The sequence below is a fragment of the Ranitomeya variabilis genome, chromosome 7 (genome assembly GCF_051348905.1).
Source record: "Ranitomeya variabilis isolate aRanVar5 chromosome 7, aRanVar5.hap1, whole genome shotgun sequence".
NCBI lineage: Eukaryota > Metazoa > Chordata > Amphibia > Anura > Dendrobatidae > Ranitomeya > Ranitomeya variabilis.
The window spans coordinates 68,153,735-68,166,927 of NC_135238.1; the positions used below are offsets into that span (position 1 = coordinate 68,153,735).

The 13,193-nt window shown below is 42.0% G+C and overlaps 2 long non-coding RNA genes across 3 annotated transcripts in view; one reads left to right on the top strand and one right to left on the bottom strand.

Moving 5' to 3' along the window:
- The first annotated feature begins 279 nt into the window (after positions 1-279).
- On the top strand, positions 280-4,937 carry LOC143786065 (uncharacterized). Its single transcript, XR_013218229.1, has 3 exons — positions 280-415; positions 2,021-2,167; positions 3,223-4,937. It is a non-coding gene; the product is annotated as an uncharacterized LOC143786065 (long non-coding RNA).
- LOC143786064 (uncharacterized) overlaps positions 1,717-13,193 on the bottom strand; it is a 50,148-nt gene continuing 38,671 nt past the window's right edge. For both annotated transcript variants that reach the window (XR_013218228.1, XR_013218227.1), the window contains one exon: positions 1,717-2,511. This is a non-coding gene — a long non-coding RNA (uncharacterized LOC143786064). The remainder of the gene's footprint in view (positions 2,512-13,193) is intronic.

Genomic DNA, 13,193 nt, shown 5'->3' on the forward strand with positions numbered 1-13,193 from the left:
TCACCTTCAACGTCACCTTCAAAGTCACCTTCAAAGTCACCTTCAAAGTTACCTTCAACGTCACCTTCAACGTCACCTTCGACGTCACCTTCGACGTCACCTTCAAAGTCACCTTCAAAGTCACCTTCAAAGTCACCTTCAAAGTCACCTTCAAAGTCACCTTCAAAGTCACCTTCAAAGTTACCTTCAAAGCTACGGTCAAACTCACGTTCAAAGTCACGTTCAAAGTTACGTTCAAGGTTACGTTCAATTTTGTCCGTTACAAGAGATCATGAGGTCAAAAGAACTGTTACAGATGAGAATGTTCCTCATGGACCTGAGGCTAAAAAGGGAGTCACAAAGATCAACATGGCTCGCCCCACCAACAGAAATATCACCAGCCGCCTTGATGGGAATGTGGTCTTCCTCTCTGACAGTAAGTTTCAGAACTATTGTATCAAATATATTTAAAGATTAAGCAAACTATTTTGGAAATAAAATAACAGTCCAAGATAGTAAACCTACTAATATAGAGTCTGAGAGTCTGCATGACTGTAGAAAACATATTTTACAGAGCAGGCCAGCGACAACAGGAGAAGACTTGACAAATCTGGTGCTGCCCTCAGCTGGCATATCCTTGACTGACATGTCTCTGCCATATCTTTAGGGTAGACCTGACAATCAAGTGCAGCAGTGCAGGGGGAAGCCAGCTGGCAGCAGCGTTGGATCAGTCAGGTCTCTCTTTAGTCCCCGGGTGGCTCTTCAAACTACCGTATATACTCGAGTATAAGCTGAGATTTTCAGCCCATTTTTTAAGGCTGAAAGTGCCCCTCCTGACCCCGTTCCACTACCAGGCGCCTCTCCGTCCTCCGCGCCCTCTGCCTGTGACTGCTCAGGTCAGAGGGCGTGATGACGTAGTTAGTACGTGCCTCCCTCTGCCTGAACAGTCAGAAAGCCGGAAGACAGAGTGCAGCAGTGGAATGGGGAAGGTGAATATCACAAGTCCCGGGGGCCTGAGCAACGAGAGATGAGTATGTTATTTTTTTTTATTTTAATCGCAGCAACAGCATATGAGGCATAATCTATGGAGCATCTTATGGGGCATAATCTATGGAGCATTTTATGTGGCATAATCTATGAAGGATTTTATGGGGCATAATCTATGGAGCATTTTATGGGGCATAATCTATAGAGCATCTTATCGGGCATAATCTATGGAGCATTTTATGGGGCCATAAACCTTTATACAGCATTGTATGGGGCATAATCTATGGATCATCTTATGGGGCATAATCTATGGAGCATTTTATGGGACATAATCTATGGAGCATTTTATGGGACATAATCTATGGAGCATCTTATGGGGCCATCAACCTTCATACAGCATTGTATGGGGCATAATCTATAAACCATCTTATTGGGCATAATCTATGAAGCATTTTATGGGGCCATCAGCCTTTATACAGCATTGTATGGGGCATTTTTTATGGAGCATCTTATGGGGCCATAATTAACATTTATACAGCATTGTATGGGGGCAAATGTTTCTATGGAGCATCTTATGGGGCCATTATGACCTTTGTGCAGCATTATATGGGGCATATTTTAACATGGAGCATCTTATGGGGCCCATCATGAACTGTATGGAGCATTATATGGGGCTCCTGATTCAATATGGATATTCAAAAACACTTAACCTAATGATGTCTCAATTATTTTTACTTTTATTGGTATCTATTTTTATTTTTGAAATTTACCAGTAGCTGCTGCATTTGCCACCCTAGGCTTATACTCGAATCATTAAGTTTTCCCAGTTTTGTGTGGCAAAATTAGGGGTCTCGGCTTACACTCGGGTCGGCTTATACTCGAGTATATACGGTATGTTTTCTCTGAAACGCTGGAGCATTTCTCTGGAGATTGTGTCCATTTTTCTCAGACTAATGTACTATTTAGAAGTTATAATAACCTGTAAATGTTAATATTCTTAATCACATAGAATCTTGCATTTTAATAAATCTAATTTCAATATTTTGTGTTTCAGGAGAATTTCACAGTTACGGTACTTTTAGAGGCCTTCCAATTCCTCATTATATTCTAAAAGGAAAAAAGGAAATGAAAGCTAAAAACAAATGGAAAAAGGTTTCCTTTAAAAAATGTGGATGTCTAATTAGATGCTTCCAGAAAAAAAGTGAGTGTTTTTCAAATCTCAGCTCAAAGTTTATCAGAAGTTCATCTTTAATTTCTTTCACTAGGACTAAAATATTGTGGCTTTTGGCATTCTCACACCGTTTTTGCCCATTTCCGACAATGTGCTGGAGCTTGGGCAGGATGGTGGAGTGGCGACTACCTCTCGTCAAATTCATGGCCATCGGCGGCAGTTGTGAAGCCATGAAAAACTCTCACCAGAGGTGTACACCTATAATAAACACTCCTGCGTTATAAAGAGGTGTATACCTCTCCGTAACTCAGTATCCTCTGACTTCAGTGCGCCTCCTGAAGACCGACGTGAAGAAGTTGTTTTGGGAGTATTGTCTGAAAAAAAAAAACATAGAACAATTATTGGTGAATTATCCACTGACACCAGTATTTCATTCATTTCCTAAAATTCACAAGTCTTTTTTCCACCTCCCAAGTGTCCCGTTGTGGTGGGAATAGGTTCATTGATTAAAAGACTTGGTTCTTGGGTGACTAGTTATTACAGCCACTAATGGGGAAGATTTCATGGTATTGAAATGGTGCCGTATACATGTTCTGCAAATACTCTCTGTTGTTACATAGTTAACATGCAATGTTTCATCGCTGTATTCAGAGGATTTAACTATTGCTGCCCTGTCCCATTATTTAGATGATTACAGTGAATATAGTAAAGAAATTAGTTCCTAAATTCTTCAGTGTTTTATCTACTTCATCCTATTTTATTCTTTTGAATGGTGATTTTTTTCCATACAAACTATTGGGTGGATATGCCATAAATGGATAAGATGGGAATAGCCCCTTAAAGCTATGATTTAGTTTTGTATAAAAGTCTATATTTTCTATAGAGAAACTTTGAGATCTGATCTATAGGATACAAACTGTCATTTATATCAAGCTGGATTCTCCAAGAGGCCATAGATTAGTGATGTAATATTATCTAGATTCTCCTAAGGGGATGTCATGTAAAAAAATATCTATATTTAATGTTTCTTATACATAATATTCTGTTGCTCCATGTTTAGTCATAATCCGTTATTGTTTCTGCAGAAAAATCGAGATTGCTGTGAGATCCAATAATGAACAAGGAATCCAGCAGGAGATGACGACTCCGCTACAACTCCATTACATGGTGGCTACCATGTGAGGATCAGGCAACCTATGATTAAGCACAAAGAGGCAGATTCCGGGCTCGGTCTCTGCTCTCACCTATGGATATGACACTTACCGGACTTTCCACAGACGTACATGTTCACGGACAAGTGACTTACCTGCTGCATGAAGAGGCAGATTCCAGGCTTGGACTGCTCTCACCTATAGACTTGACACTTACCGGACTTTCCACAGGCAGACGTGATCACGGACAAGTGACTTACCTGCAGCATGAAGGCGCAGATTCCAGGCTTGGACTGCTTTCATCCATGGATATGACACTTACCGAACTTTCCGCAGTCAGATATGATCACATAAAGTGACGTACCTGCTGCATTAAGAGGCAGATTCCGGGCTCGGACTGCTCTCATCCATTCATATGGCATTTGCTAGACTTTCAGCAGCCAAGTGTACTCACAACACAGGTGAGGTACCGGCTGTAAGAAGAGGCAGATTCCGGGCTCGGACTGCTCTCATCCATTAATATGGCATTTGCTAGACTTTCAGAAGCCAAGTGTACTCACAACACAGGTGAGGTACCGGCTGTAAGAAGAGGCAGATTCCGGGCTCGGACTGCTCTCATCCATTAATATGGCATTTGCTAGACTTTCAGCAGCCAAGTGTACTCACAACACAGGTGAGGTACCGGCTGTAAGAAGAGGCAGATTCCGGGCTCGGACTGCTCTCATCCATTAATATGGCATTTGCTAGACTTTCAGAAGCCAAGTGTACTCACAACACAGGTGAGGTACCGGCTGTAAGAAGAGGCAGATTCCGGGCTCGGACTGCTCTCATCCATTCATATGGCATTTGCTAGACTTTCAGCAGCCAAGTGTACTCACAACACAGGTGAGGTACCGGCTGTAAGAAGAGGCAGATTCCGGGCTCGGACTGCTCTCATCCATTAATATGGCATTTGCTAGACTTTCAGAAGCCAAGTGTACTCACAACACAGGTGAGGTACCGGCTGTAAGAAGAGGCAGATTCCGGGCTCGGACTGCTCTCATCCATTCATATGGCATTTGCTAGACTTTCAGAAGCCAAGTGTACTCACAACACAGGTGAGGTACCGGCTGTAAGAAGAGGCAGATTCCGGGCTCGGACTGCTCTCATCCATTCATATGGCATTTGCTAGACTTTCAGAAGCCAAGTGTACTCACAACACAGGTGAGGTACCGGCTGTAAGAAGAGGCAGATTCCGGGCTCGGACTGCTCTCATCCATTCATATGACATTTGCTAGACTTTCAGCAGCCAAGTGTACTCATGACACAGATGAGGTACCGGCTGTAAGAAGAGGCAGATTCCGGGCTCGGTCTCTGCTCTAACCTATTCGTAGCCCAAGGGAAGGGCACTCCATTAACCATGGTTCCCTAGAGGTTTCCACCATTGGGGGTTTTTCCTCTCCTGAGTGTTAAAGGACGACTCTTTTTGAGTCAAGGGCCCATCATCATCATGGCCGCATTTAAGATTATTGTCCTGACTTTTAATGAAAACTTCTACATTATCCAACTTGAATAAAGATATTAATGAAGTCAGCGTATATCATGTGTATCTGAGATTTTTTATGGACCTTTACAATACAGCAGAATATACATAGCACTTGACTACTTTGTATAGTCATTACCTTGGTCAAAGTTGAAGAGAAGATGAATGCAGCATTTTATCAGCAAATACTGGAGGCAAATTTTAAATCATCTGCCTGGAAGCTGCACATGGGACGTGCTTGGATGTTCCAACATGACAATGATCCAAAACATAAGGCCAAGTCAACCTGTCATTGGCTACAACAGAACACAGTGAAGGTTTTGGAGTGGCCATCTCAGTCTCCTGACCTCATTATCATTGAGCCAATCTGGGGAGATCTCAAGTGCGTCGTTCATGCTAGACAGCCTAGGAATTTACAGGAACAAAGCAAAAAATCTATTGGGGTATGTAAACTTTTGAGCACAACTGTAGGTGTATCTGCAGAAATATACAAAAACGGAGGTCCAGTAAATGGCAATAGTGATGACCGAATATACTCGTTACTCAAGATTTCTCGAGCATGCTCGGGGGTCCTCCGAGTATTTTTTAGTGTTCGGAGTTTTAGTTTTTCTTGCCGCTGCTGAATGATTTACATCTGTTAGCCAGCATAAGTACATGTGGGGGTTGCCTGGTTGCTAGGGAATCCCCACATGTACTTAAGCTGGCTAACAGATGTAAATCATTCAGCTGCAGCAAGAAAAACTAAAACTCCGAGCACTAAAAAATACTCGGAGGACCCCCAAGCATGCTCGAGAAATCTCGAATAACGAGTATATTCCCTCAACACTAAATGGCATCACAAAGCAAACATTTTTAAAGTTCTTTTAAATAGAATGTAAGTCCACAAGAGCAGGGTCCTCTACCCTCTGTACCAGTCTGTCACTGTAAACCTGTTTACTGTAAACGATATCTATAACCCTGTATATAACCCCTTTCTCATGTACAGCACCACATGAAATTAATGGTGCTATATAAATAAATAATAATAATAATAATAATAATAAAAGCATAAATTCAAAAATAAAATCATTAAAAATCATGTCCATACAGTTGTCATCACAAAACAGCGGTACAACCACTCTATAAACCAATGAAGGCTGAAAAAGCAAATAAATGCCACCGGATCCCGGTGCCAATCCTACCTGTGACGCATATGCTGTGTAACAGAATGATTGCGTTCCTGCAGGTCGGGTGAAAGGGTTAACTGTAATTTCACCCGACCTGCAGGGACAGGGGGAGTGGTACTTCAGCCCGGGGGGGGGGGGGGGTGTGGCTTCGCCCCCCCGTGGCTACGATCGCTCTGATTGGCTGTTGAAAGTGACTGTTTCATTTTCAATCAGAGCAATCGTAATATTTCACCAATAAAAAAATTGGTGAAATATTACAATCCAGCCATGGCCGATGCTGCAATATCATCGGCCATGGCTGGGATCATGATCTGCCCCCGCCACTGATCCACTGATCTCTTCCCCTCCATCCTCCATCCTGTCCTCGGCTCCCCTCCGTCCTCCTGTCCGCTCCCACCCGATCCTCCTCCGATCCCACCCCCCAAACTTACCGAGTCCCGGTATCCCTCCCGCTGTCTGTCCATCTTCTCCATGGGTGCCACCATCTTCCAAAATGGCGGTGCATGCGCAGTGCGCCCGCCGAATCTGCCGGCCAGCAGATTCATTCGAGGTACATTTTGATCACTGTGATAGAACCTATCAAAGTGATCAAAATAAAAAAAATAGTAAATAAACCCCCCCTTAGGTAGGGACAATAATAAAATAAAGAAAATATATTTACTTTTATTTTTCCACTAGGGTTATGGTTAGAACTAGGGTTAGGGTTGTAATTAGGGTTAGGGTTGCAATTAGGGTTAGGGTTACAATTAGGGTTAGGGTTGCAAGTAGAGTTAGGGCTAGAATTAGGGTTAGGGCTAGAATTAGGGTTAGGGTTGCAATTAGGGTTAGGGTTGCAATAAAGGTTAGAATTAGGGTTAGGGTTGCAATTAGGGTTAGTTTTAGAATTAGGGTTAGGGTTGCAATTAGGGTTAGAATTAGGCTATGTGCACATAGTGCGGAATTGGCTGCGGATCCGCAGTGGATTGGCTGTTGTGGATTCGTAGCAGTTTTCCATCACGTTTACAGTACCATGTAAACCTATGGAAAACCAAATCTGCTGTGCCAATGGTGCGGAAAATACCTTGCAGAAACGCTGCGCTGTATTTTCCGCAGCATGTCAATTCTTTGTGCAGATTCCGCAGCATTTTACACCTGTTCCTCAATAGGAATCTGCAGGTGAAATCCGGACAAAAAGCACTGGAAATCTGGGGTAAATCCACCGGAAAAACGCAGTGCCTTTTACCTGCGGATTTTCCAAAAACGGTGCGGAAAAATCTTCACACGAATCCTCAACGTTGGCACATAGCCTTAGGGTTAGGGTTGGAATTAAAGTTAGGGTTGGAATTAGGGTTAGCGTTGGAAATAGGGTTAAGATTAGGGTTAGTAGTGTGTTGGGGTTAGTGGGGTTGTTAGTTGCTGTAATACCATATATAGTTATGAAGATCAGAGCTTACCCTATTTGTTGTGAACGTGCGTCCTCTGGATCAAGGTACCTCGGGGTAGCGTGGCCGATCGGCGTTGAGTACGCAGAGAGGGGAGGTAGGAGTTTGTGGAGTCTGCTGTCTGCTGCTGGTAAGTATCGAGGGCAGGGAGCGGGGAGGCGCGTCACAGCTTGCGTAACACCAGGGAGCCTCAGCCGAAGGCGTCCCTGGTTACAGCTGGAGGAAGATGGCTGCCGGAGTGCTGGTACCTGCTCGCGCGTGCCTACATGTGACGTCACACTTCTACGGAGCGGCGTTAGGACCAGAAAGAGGAGGGTAACCAATGCGTTTCGAAGGCAAACGACCTTCTTCATCAGAACTCTGATCCAGAGGACGCACGTTCACAACAAATAGGGTAAGCGCTTATCTTCATAACTATATATGTATTACAGCAACTAACAAGGGGAACTTGTTCAATTTGCCTCTGCCACCAATCCATTCTTTTCGGTGCACAGTCACTTAGCTAAGCACCACTAGTTACTTAACCCCTAAGCGCGGCATCACACTTTGTGTTTAGTATTGTTCATATATATAGGATAGGCACAGATCCTGTTTTTGATTCCAGCAGCTAGGGGTTGGCACTTCTCATCCCCTCTTAGGGGAGGCAGCTGTCCACCCTGTGGTGAGCGCCAGTGTGATCTTTTGTTTCTGAAAGTCAGATATTGCTTTTCAGCCATGCTTCCACAGAATTGTAAAAAAATAAAACTCATGAAATAGGCCTGGACAAAAATGATGGTACCCCTGAAAATAATGTGATGAAAGGGACATGTTAAATCAAGGTGTGTCCACTAACTAGCATCACAGGTGTCTACAATCTTGGAATCAGTGAGTGGGCCTGTATATAGGGCTACAGATACTCACTGTGCTGTTTGGTGACATGGTGTGTATCACACTAAACATGGACCAGAGGAAGCAAAGGAAAGAGTTGTCTCAGGAGATTAGAAAGAAAATTATAGACAAACATGTTAAAGGTAAAAGGTATAAGACCATCTCCAAGCAGCTTGATGTTCCTGTGGCTACAGTTGCACATATTATTCAGAAATGTATGATCCATGGGACTGTAGCCAACCTCCCTGGACGTGGCTGCAGGAGGAAAATTTATGACTAATCAAAGAGACAGATAATATGAATGGTAACAAGAGCCCAGAAAAACTTCTAAACAGATTAAAGGTGAACTTTTTCACGGCTCTGCGTTGTAAACTGTAGTGAAACACTTGGGGGTTCAAAGTTTTCACAACACATCTAGATGAGTTCCTTGGGGGGTCTAATTTCCAATATGGGGTCACTTGTGGGGGGTTTCTACTGTTTAGGTACATCAGGGGCTCTGCAAATGCAACGTGACGCCTGCAGACCAATCCATCTAAGTCTGCATTCCAAACGGCGCTCCTTCCCTTCCGAGCTCTGCCATGCGCCCAAACAGTGGTTTACCCCCACATATGGGGTATCAGCGTACACAGGACAAATTGTACAACAACTTTTGGGGTCCAATTTATTCTTTTACCCTTGTGAAAATACAAAGCTGGGGGCTAAAAAATCATTTCTGTGAAAAAAAAGAGGAATTTTTATTTTCACGGCTCTGCGTTATAAACTGTAGTGAAACACTTGGGGGTTCAAAGCTCTCAAAACACATCTAGATAAGTTCCTTAGGGGGTCTACTTTCCAAAATGGTGTCACTTGTGGGGTTTTTTAATGTTTAGGCACATCATGGGCTCTCCAAACGCAACATGGTGTCCCATTTTAATTCCAGTCAATTTTGCATTGAAAAGTAAAATAGCGCTCCTTCCCTTCCGAGCTCTGCTATGCGCCCAAACAGTGGTTTATCCCCACATATGGGGTATCGTCATACTCAGGACAAATTGCACAACAACTTTTGTTGTCTAATTTCTTTTCTTACCCTTGGGAAAATAAATAAATGGGGGCAAAAAGATCATTTTTGTGAAAAAATATGATTTTTTATTTTTACGGCTCTGCATTATAAACTTCTGTGAAGCACTTGTTGGGTCAAAGTGCTCAACACACATCTAGATAAGTTCCTTAAGGGGTCTACTTTCCAAAATGGTGTCACTTGTGGGGGGTTTCAATGTTTAGGCACATCAGGGGCTCTCCAAACGCAACATGGCGTCCCATCTCAATTCCAGTCAATTTTGCATTGAAAAGTCAAATGGCGCTCCTTCCCTTCCGAGCTCTGCCCTGAGCCCAAACAATGGTTTACACCCACATATGGGGTATCGTCGTACTCAGGACAAATTGCAAAACAACTTTTGAGGTCTAATTTCTTCTCTTACCCTTGGGAAAATAAAAAAATGGGGGCGAAAAGATCATTCTTGTGAAAAAATATGATTTTTTATTTTTACGGCTCTGCATTATAAACTTCTGTGAAGCACTTGTTGGGTCAAAGTGCTCAACACACATCTAGATAAGTTCCTTAAGGGGTCTACTTTCCAAAATGGTGTCACCTGTGGGGGGTTTCAATGTTTAGGCACATCAGGGGCTCTCCAAACGCAACATGGCGTCCCATGTCAATTCCAGTCAATTTTGCATTGAAAAGTCGAATGGCGCTCCTTTCCTTCCGAGCTCTGCGATGCGCCCAAACAGTGGTTTACCCCCACATATGGGGTATCAGCGTACTCAGGACAAATTGTACAACAACTTTTGGGGTCCACTTTCTCTTGTTACCCTTGGTAAAATAAAACAAATTGGAGCTGAATAAATTTTGTGTGAAAAAAAGTTAAATGTTCATTTTTATTTAAACATTCCAAAAATTCCTGTGAAACACCTGAAGGGTTAATAAATTTCTTGAATGTGGTTTTGAGCACCTTGAGGGGTGCAGTTTTTAGAATGGTGTCACACTTGGGTATTTTCTGTCATATAGACCCCTCAAAATGACTTCAAATGAGATGTGGTCCCTAAAAAAAATGGTGTTGTAAAAATGAGAAATTTCTGGTCAACTTTTAACCCTTATAACTCCATAACAAAAAAAAATTTGGTTCCAAAATTGTGCTGATGTAAAGTAGACATGTGGGAAATGTTACTTATTAAGTATTTTGCGTGACATATGTCTGTGATTTAAGGGCATAAAAATTAAAAGTTGGAAAATTGCGAAATTTTCAAAATTTTCCCCAAATATCCATTTTTTCCACAAATAAAAGCAAGTTATATCGAGTAAATTTTACCACTATCATGAAGTACAATATGTCACGAGAAAACAATGTCAGAATCGCCAAGATCCGTTGAAGCGTTCCAGAGTTATAACCTCATAAAGGGACAGTGGTCAGAATTGTAAAAATTGGCCTGGTCATTAACGTGCAAACCACAATTGGGGGTGAAGGGGTTAAACTCATGGATTGTATTTTCTCTCAGGGCTCAATGGATCACTGAAATCAATCTTAAACACATGTGATAATTAGTTTTCCAGGTGATTCTAATTAAAAGAAAACTACTTAAAAATGATGTTCCACATTATTAAGCAGGCCACAGTTTTCAAGTAACATGGGAAAGGAAAAAGGTCTCTCTGCTGCCGAAAAGCATTTAATAGTGCAATGCCTTGGTCAAGTGATGAAAACATTAGATATTTCGCAAAAACCGTAAGCGTGATCATCATACTGTTAAGAGATTTGTTTCTGAATCTGAGCACAAATGTGTTCGTACTGATAAAGGCATAATGAGGTAGGTTTCTGCCAGGCAAGTTCATCGGATTAAGAGTGCATCTACTAAAAAGCCATTACAAACCAGCAAACTGATATTTGAAGCTGTTGGTGCCTCTGGAGTCACTCGAACCTCAAAGTCTAGGATCCTTCAAAGGCTTGCTTTGGTTCATAAACCTACTATTCGGCCACACCTAAACAGTGTTCACAAGCAGAAACGGTTGCAGTGGGCCCAGACATACATGAAGACTAATTTTCAAACAGTCTTGTTTACTGATGACTGTCAAGCAACCCTGGATGGTCCAGATGAATGGAGTAGTGGATGGTTGGTGGATGGCCACCATGTCCCAACAAGGCTGCGTCATCAGCAAAGAGGTGGAGGAGTCATGTTTTGGGCCAGAATCATGGGGAAACAGCTGGCAGGGCCCTTTTAGGTTCCTGCAGGTGTGAAAATGGCCTCTGCAAAGTATATAGAGTTTCTGACTGACAACTTTCTTCCATGGTATAAAATGCAGAAATGTGCCTTTAGGAGCAAAATCATCTTCATGCATGATAATGCACCATCTCATGCTGCAAAGAATACCTCTGAGTCATTGGCTGCTATGGGCATAAAAGGAGATAAACTCATGGTGTGGCTACCATCTTCCCCTGACTTCAACCCTATAGAGAACCTTTGGAGTATCATCAAGCAAAAGATCTATGAGGGTGGGAGCCAGTTCACATCAAAACAGCAGCTCTGGGAGGCTATTCTGACTTCATGCAAAGAAATACAAGCAGAAACTCTCAAAAAACTCACAAGTTCAATGGATGCAAGAATTGTGAAGGTGATATCAAAGAAGGGTTCCTATGTTAACATGTAACTTGACCTATTAGGATGTTTTGGAGTTAAATAGCTTTTTTGTTCAGTGAATGTGACTTCCTAATGCTGCAAATTCCACAAATGAGCATTTTCAGTTCTTTAAAACATATCAAGTGTTTAGAAATTCTACTGTGCCTAATAATTTGGAACAGTGCATTTTGAGTTTGTATTCCTTTTGAAGATTACACTGTTATCATTGGGAGGTTTCTTCAATAAAACTAGATGTATACGCTAACGGGTGATGACTCTTATTAGACTGACTGTCATTTGCACTGACCATTTAGGAACATCCGAGAAAAATATCATTTGCCTAATAAATTGGAACATGGTGTAGACCTAGGGTAGCAGAAAGCAAAAAAATAGAATGTAGGCCTGAAAAGCAACTATTTGTAGAGCACAGATAGACCAGGATTCTGACGGAGATACCACACTCTTAAATGTGTGGCCTGGAGTTTTTAAACAAAAATTTATCCAAAAATACTGTATAGACCAAGGGTAGCAGACAGACAAAAAGTGGAATGTATGTCTGAAAAGCAAGTATTTGTACAGCACAGATAGACCAGGCATCGGACGGAGATAACAGACTGTTATATTATGTTTTCTGGACTTTTTAAAAATGTTTTAACCCCAAAATACTGTATAAACCAAGGGTAGCAGACAGACAAAAAAGTGGAATGTAGGCCTGAAAAGTAAGTATTTGTAGAACCCAGATAGACCAGGAGTCTGACGGAGATATCACTCTCTTCAATATGTGGCAGGTATTTTTTTTAGTTTTTACCTCAAAATAGTGTATAGACCTAGGGTAGCAGACAGCAGAAAAGTGGAATGTAGGCCTGAAAAGCAACTATTTGTAGAGCACAGATAGACCAGGAGTCTGATGGAGATATCACACTCTTCAATATGTGGCATGGAGTTTTTTTTTTTTTTTTACCCATAATACTGTATAGACCTAGGGTAGTGGACAGACAAAAAAGTGGAATGTAGGCCTGAAAAGAGACTATTTGTACAGCACAGATAGACCAGGAGTCTGACAGAGATATCACACTCTTCAATATGTGGCCTGTATTTTTTAATTTTTTACCCCAAAATAGTCTATAGACCTAGGGTAGCAGACAGCAAAAAGTGGAATATAGGCCTGAAAAGCAAGTATTTGTACAGCACAGATAGACCAGGCGCCAGACGGAGATAACAGACTGCTTCAATATGTGGCCTGGAGTTTTTTAAAAAACTTTACCCAAAAATACTGTATTGACT